Here is a 7,795-nt window from a genome sequence, read left to right as displayed (position 1 = left end):
ATTCATTTGTTTAAATTAAGCTCAAGAGCAAAGAGGAACTAGACCAGATAAGGGAAAGGAGAAAGCGATCGAATAGCCTATCCGCAACTATTCAAAAATATCCGAGGTAAGTTTTGAGTAATTACAGTTATTACATAATTGATGTAATGAGATAAGCATGATAAATGAATTGCAATCTATTGTCTCTACTTGAATAAGGTTGTTTAATAAATAACCTGAGTATATGGAATATAATCGAATAGATATTAAGAGTTAAGCTGAGATAGTGAAATGGTTATATGCTCTTGCGTAAAAGTGTTGAACCGAAAGTTATATTGAATGTGTATTTTCGTTGTGTGCTCATACTCGAATGAATAAAGTGAAGTACAAATGTGATATGTTATATGAGCCGAATTATCATGTGGGTAAATATGCTTAGCTCTCGATATATTATATATATCCGGGTCAAATCCCGCAGGCATCGTGCTGGTAATGTATATCCGGGTTAAATCTCGCAGGCTTAGTGCTGGTATTATATTCGGGCTTAAAGTTCCGTAGACTTTGAGCTAGTAACTGGATTCGGGTTTGAACCTTAGCAGGCTTAACGCCGGTGATTCGAATGAGATTTCAAACTCAAATGTTCAAAGTAAACTATTATCGAATATGTATGATACATGGTAATGACCAGGTACGTATTATATACCGTTATGTATATTGATTGTAAAGTGAGTCATTAGTATCAAACAACGATATAATTATGTGAATTAAATTAGTTGTATGAGCCATATAGTAAAGTGAAGCATGTGCTAAAAATTTCTTTGTGTATTATATTCGGCCAATAGTCTTTATGTGTGGTATACTTGTGCATATTTGGCCTAGTGATTGTAATTAGAATATGAATTTGGTAATATTCATTGTTTGATTTAAATGATATGTTTTTAATTGTTGAAATGCTTAAAACTTACTAAGCCTCGAAAGCTTACTCTGTTTCTTATCTTTCTGTTTTATAGATTGTTGATTTTGGCCACCGACTCGGGGATCGTCAGCACTTCATCATACTATCGATCTTTTTGGTACAGTTATATTTTGGTCCCAATATGGCATGTATAGTTTGGACTATTGACAAAATACGTTTTGTAATTGTAAATATCTTGGCCGTATGAAGATGGCATTTTATAACTTATAAATCTGTATGTATTCAGTTCGATTTCTGCTTTTGTTGATATATTATGTGATTGAAATTAAATGTTTAGCTTGATAATACCTCATAGCCTAAACCAGAGATCGAAATCGGGCTAGGGGTGTTACATTTTATTTGTATCAGAGCTACAGTTTAGTCGATTCTAGGACTAACGTAGAGTGTTCGAGTCTAGCTGTACATGCCATATAGTATTAATACGATAGTATGATGAATTCTATCAGTTAAAAATGTGTTTTCGTATAGTAATGGATCCCGATCCCAATCGAGCGGTAGCTGATGATGTTGAGAGTGTAGCGCCTGCTCCCACGCATGGGACAGCGCCGATGGACTCTCAACCTATTGCAAGCAGTCAGAACGACGAGGTTAGACAGGCTTTCTATAGTGTATTGAATGATTGGTTCAACCAATACATTCGAACCAATACGGCTGTTCCACAACCCCCACTCCCGAATAGTACACCCCCTACACCTACGATACCTCTGGTAACTGATCAGACGAGGTTAAATAAGTCCCCGGTTGACAGAATTCGAAAGCACGGGGCTACTGAATTTAAAGCTACAGATAGTGATGATGCCGAGCAAGCTGAATTTTGGATGGACAACACTATTCGAGTACTTGATGAACTATCTTGCACACCAGATGAATGCCTGAAATGTGCTATATCCTTGCTACGTGATTCTACTTACTATTGGTGGAACACATTGGTTTCTATTGTAGCCAGAGAACCGGTGACGTGGGAGTTCTTCCAAACTGAATTCTAAAAAAAATATATCAGTCAGAGGTTTATTGATCAGAAACGAAAAGAATTTCTTGAGCTTAAACAAGGTTCCATGTTAGTTACTGATTATGAACGGAAGTTTGTCAGACTCAGTAGATATGCTCGGGAATGTGTATCGTCTGAGGCTATTATGTGTAAACGTTTTGAAGATGGGCTAAATGAAGATATAAAGATGTTTGTTGGCATTCTTGAAATATGAGAGTTCATAATACTTGTCGAGCGAGCTTTCAAGGCCGAAGAGCTTAGTAAAGAAAAAAAGGAAAGCTGATGTCGAAGCTGGAGAATTTCGTAAAAGATCTTCAGGAAAGTCTTTTCAGATCATCGAAGAAATTTCAAGATGATTCTAGCCGATCAAAGAATATTTCAGGTTTTCCAGACGAGACCACGATCGAACCCCTGTGAGTACACGAGCCACTTCAGTTGCCAGTGTTGGAAATGATTGTCGGGACAGGAAAGAGTGCAAGTATTGTGGTAAATGGCATTCGGGGAGTTGTAGATTTCATGACCGCTCCTGTTATATATACAGGTCAGCCGACCATTTTATTAAAGACTGCCTGAGATTATCCGAGCAAAATGTGAACCAGAGTGGGAAATCGAGTATTACAGCACGAGGTAGACCACCTAGGAATACGGGGAATGCTAGTGGCAGTCAGAGAGGGTCTAGAGATGCTACAACCAGATCCGAGGCTCGTGCTCCTGCTAGAGCTTATGCTATATGCGCACGCGAGGATGCTTCTTCGCCTGATGTTATTACCGATACTTTTACTCTCTTTGATACTGATGTGATTGCTTTGATTGACCCTGGTTCTACTCATTCATGTGTATGTGAGACTTTAGCATCCAGTAAGACTCTACCTGTTGAGTCTACTAAGTTCATAATCCGAGTGTCAAATCCCTTGGGTCAATATGTGTTAGTCGACAAAGTGTGCAAGAAATGTCCCCTGATAATCCGAGGTTCCTGTTTTCCGTCCGATTTGATGCTTCTACCGTTTAATGAATTTGATGTTATTCTCAGTATGGATTGGTTGACCGTTCATGATGCAGTTGTGAATTGCAAAAGAAAGACTATTGATTTGAGATGCGCAAATGATGAGATAATCCGAGTTGAGTCTACTGATATGAACGGGTTACCAGCAGTTATATCCTCGATGTTGGCTCAGAAATATGTTAAAAAGGGTGTGAGGCGTATCTTGCATACGTACTTGATAGTAAAGAATTAGAAAAGAAGCTTGAATCAGTATCAGTGGTTTGTGAGTATCCAGATATTTTTCCCGAGGAATTGCCAGGGTTACCACCTGTTCGGGAGGTAGAGTTTGGTATTGAGCTTGAACCTGGGACTACACCAATTTCGATAGCACCGTACCGTATGGCACCAACGGAATTGAAGGAATTGAAAACTCAGTTGCAAGAGTTGACGGATAGAGGTTTCACTCGACCGAGTTTCTCACCTTGGGGTGCACCAGTATTGTTCGTGAAAAAGAAAGACAGAACCATAAGATTGTGCATCGACTATCGTCAGTTGAATAAAGTGACGATAAAGAATAAATATTTGTTACCGCGTATTGATGATTTGTTTGATCAGCTAAAGGGAGCTTCAGTGTTTTCAAAGATAGATTTGAGATCGGGTTATTATCAGTTGCGAGTTCGAGATTCAGATATACCTAAAACTACTTTCAGAACGAGATACAGTCATTATGAGTTCTTAGTGATGCCGTTTGGGCTCACTAATGACCCTGCAGTATTTATGGATTTGATGAACCAAATTTCCAAGCAGTATTTGGACCGGTTTGTAGTTGTGTTTATAGATGACATCTTGATTTATTCACACAATGAAACTGAACAGGCCGAGCATTTGAGATTAGTGTTGCAGATTTTACAGGATAAGCAGTTATATGCTAAGTTCAGTAAATGTGAGTTCTGGTTGAGAGAAGTTAGCTTTTTGGGACATGTAGTATCTGCATCGGGAATTCGAGTTGATCCGAGCAAAATTTTAGCCATACTTGATTGGAAGCCCCTGAGAAATATTACTAAAGTTCGGAGCTTTTCGGGACTTACTGGTTACTACAGACGGTTTGTAAAAGGTTTCTCGATGATAGCCACACCAATGATGAAACTACTTCAGAAAGATGTTAATTTCGAATGGTCAGAAAAGTGCCAAAAAAGTTTCGACCAACTGAAAACGCTTTTGACGGAAGCCCCAGTGTTAGTGCAGCCCGAATCTGGTAAAGAGTTTGTCATTTACAGTGACGCGTCCTTACATGGGCTGGGTTGTGTATTGATGCAAGGTGGTCGAGTTGTAGCTTACGCATCGAGGGAATTGAAGCCACATGAGAAAAACTATCCGACTCATGATCTCGAATTAGCTGCTATAGTTTTTTCTTTAAAAATATGGCGACATTACTTGTTCGGAGAAAGATGTCATGTTTATTCAGATCATAAAAGCCTCAAATATTTAATGACTCAAAAAGATTTGAATCTGGGACAAAGACGTTGGCTTGAATTGTTGAAAGATTATGATCTTGTTATTGACTATCACCCTGGAAAGGCTAATGTGGTTGTCGATGCTTTGAGTCACAAATCAATGTTTGCTTTACGAGCAATGAATGTTCACTTGTTCGTTTCATCCGATAATGTATTAGTAGCAGAATTAAAAGCCAAACCGTTATTGATTAATCAAATATGTGAAACTCAGAAAGTTGATGATGAATTGGTGCCTAAACGAGTTGAATGTTTTTCGAATATGGATTCAGAGTTTCAAATTGACGACAACAATTGTTTGAGATTCAGAAGTCGATTGTGTGTTCCAAGAAATTCAGAACTTATTTCGATGATTTTGAACGAAGCCCATAATAGCCGAATGTCGATCAATCTCGGTAGCACGAAAATGTACAATGATCTGAAATGTCAGTTTTGGTGGCCAGGTATGAAACGAGACATCTCTGACTTTGTTTCGAAGTGTTTGGTATGTCAACAAGTGAAAGCGGAACATCAAGTGCCTTCAGGATTACTTCAGCTTATCATGATACCCGAATGGAAATGGGATCGAGTCACGATGGATTTTGTATCTGGGTTTCCGTTGTCGTCAAGCAAGAAAGATGCGATCTGGGTTGTTGTTGATAGATTGACAAAGTTGGCTAATTTTATTTCAATACGTACGGATTATTCACTTGACAAACTAGCCGAGTTATATATTTCTCATATTGTGAGGTTACACGAGGTACCTATTTCTATTGTGTCGGATAGAGATCTGAGATTCACATCGCGATTTTGGAAGAAGTTACAAGAAGCATTGGGTACCAAGTTGCATTTTAGCACCGCTTTTCATCCCCAAACTAATGGTCAATCCTAGCGGATCATTCAGATACTCGAGGATATGTTGAGATGTTGCATCCTTGAGTTTAGTGGTTCATGGGAACTATATTTGCCTTTGATTGAATTCTCTTACAACAATAGTTTTCAATCAAGCATTAAGATGGCACATTACGAGGCTTTATACGGTCGTAAATGCCGTACACCATTGTTTTGGACCGAGCTTAGTGAAAGTAAAATCTTCGGGGTTGATTTGGTTAAAGATGCTGAGCAGAAAGTAAAAGTAATCCGTGAAAGTCTAAAAGTAGCTTCAGATCGTCAGAAGTCGTATGCGGATTTAAATCGAAAAGATATTGAATATCAGGTAGGAGACAAAGTGTTTCTTAAAGTTTCACATTGGAAAAAATGCTCAGATTTGGCTCTAAAGGCAAATTGAGTCCGAGGTTCATTGGACAGTATGAAGTATCTGAACGAATTGGGCCAGTCACATACAGATTGATTTTACCCCCTAAACTTGAAAAGATTCACAATGTTTTTCATGTCTCGATGCTTCGACGTTATAGATCCGATCCATCGCACATAATTAATCCATCTGAGATTGAGATTCAAACTGATTTGAGTTACGAAGAAGAACCAGTTCGTATTTTGGCTCGTGAAGTAAAAGAACTACGAAATAAGAAAATCTCATTAGTGAAGGTACTGTGGCTTAAGCATGGGGTTGAAGAAGCTACTTGGGAACTAGAAGACTCTATGAAGGATAGATATCCTAACTTATTCACCGGTAAGATTTTCGGGGACAAAAATTTCTTAAGTGGGGGAGAGTTGTGACAGCCCTAATTTGACCCTAGTCCGAAAGTGGTTTCGGGACCACAAAATCGAGTCATAAAAATAATTAACTGTTAAATTCTGTGTTTATTATATGTGTAAATGCATGTGTGAAAGTTTCATTGTAACACCCGGTACCCGAGACCGTTGCCGGAGTCGAACACGAGGTGTGAACGGACTTAATTCATTTGCTTACACAGTTCATTTTAAAATTTCCAGACAAGCTAGCCAACTGCATCACAGTCGTTTTAAAAATCATATCTCGAGTTCCAAAACTCGAAAACTGATTCCATAAATTTTTCCTGAAACTAGACTCATATGTCCATCTAAAAAAATTTTTTCTAGAATTTTTGGTCTAGCCAATTAGTACATTTTATTAGTTAAAGTCTCCCCTGTTTCAGGGTTTGACTACTCTGACTTCATGCATTACGACTTAGATATCTCCCTGTACAGAGCTTCAATACTTATTCCGTTTGTTTCTAACAAAACTAGACTCAAAAAGGAATCTATACATATAAAGAATGACTTCTAATTGTCTCTGGTTAATTTATGGTAATTTTTCAAACTCAGAACAGGGGATCCAGAAAACGCTCTAGCCCTGTTTCACGAAAACTTAAACATCTCATAAAATACGGCTCATTTGGTCATTTCGTTTCTTTCATATGAAAATAGACTCATCAAGATTGATTACATAATTTATTCACTATTTAATTCCACTCCTACTATTTTTAGTGATTTTTTCAACTTACGTCACTGCTGCTGTCAACATCTATTTTAAGGTACATTTTTACCTATTTCATAATTTTCCATGAATCAAATAGCAAATTGACATACATTTTTATCAAGGGTAATCCCGATTAGCCATGGCGTACGTAGCACCAATAGGACCATGATTGGCCATACCAATGGCTAGTCATTACCAAACATTTCCACACCATTTAATAACCATATCCGAGACCATAATGTTATACTTGAAATATACGAGCCATTTTCGCATGGCTATACGAATACACATTACCAAGGGTACTTAATTAACAACAAGGGTCAGCCTTATACATGCCATTTTCAAAATTGAACTAAAAGAGTACCAAAAGTGGCTTAGATAGTGTGGATGACTTGACTTTGACACTCCCGAGTCCGATAGGTGACGAACAAAATCTATAAAACAGAGAATCAAAGTAATGAGTAAGCATTTTAATGCTTAGTAAGTTCAAGTAATGAAATTATTTACGACTAAAGTATAGCGTTCATATGACTAAATGAATAATTGCATATATGCATGTTCTCAAAATCATACTTACTTCACGCTTCAACCATTATATTCATACACAGGGAATCAAACCTAACTAGAGGTCGGAAGTTCGTTAATAAACTGAGCGAATACTATTTAAAAGGAATCAACCTTTCCGATGCATATACGAAACATACCTTATTGTTTGGATTTTATGAGCGTATTAATTGAAATTATTACAGCAAGATCACTCACTTCCAAACCCAAGTACCTTCGGGATTTAGCCGGATATAGCAACTCGCACAAATGCCTTCGGGACTTAGCTCGGATATAATTAATAGCACAAATGCCTTCGGGACTTAGCCCGGATATAATCACTAGCATAAATGTCTTCGGGACTTAACCCGGATATCATTCGAATACTCATGCACATATATCAATAAATCATGACACATCCATATTTCATTTTCAT

The sequence above is a fragment of the Gossypium arboreum genome, chromosome 10 (assembly GCF_025698485.1).
Source record: "Gossypium arboreum isolate Shixiya-1 chromosome 10, ASM2569848v2, whole genome shotgun sequence".
NCBI lineage: Eukaryota > Viridiplantae > Streptophyta > Magnoliopsida > Malvales > Malvaceae > Gossypium > Gossypium arboreum.
Note: the sequence above shows the minus strand (reverse complement) of the source record.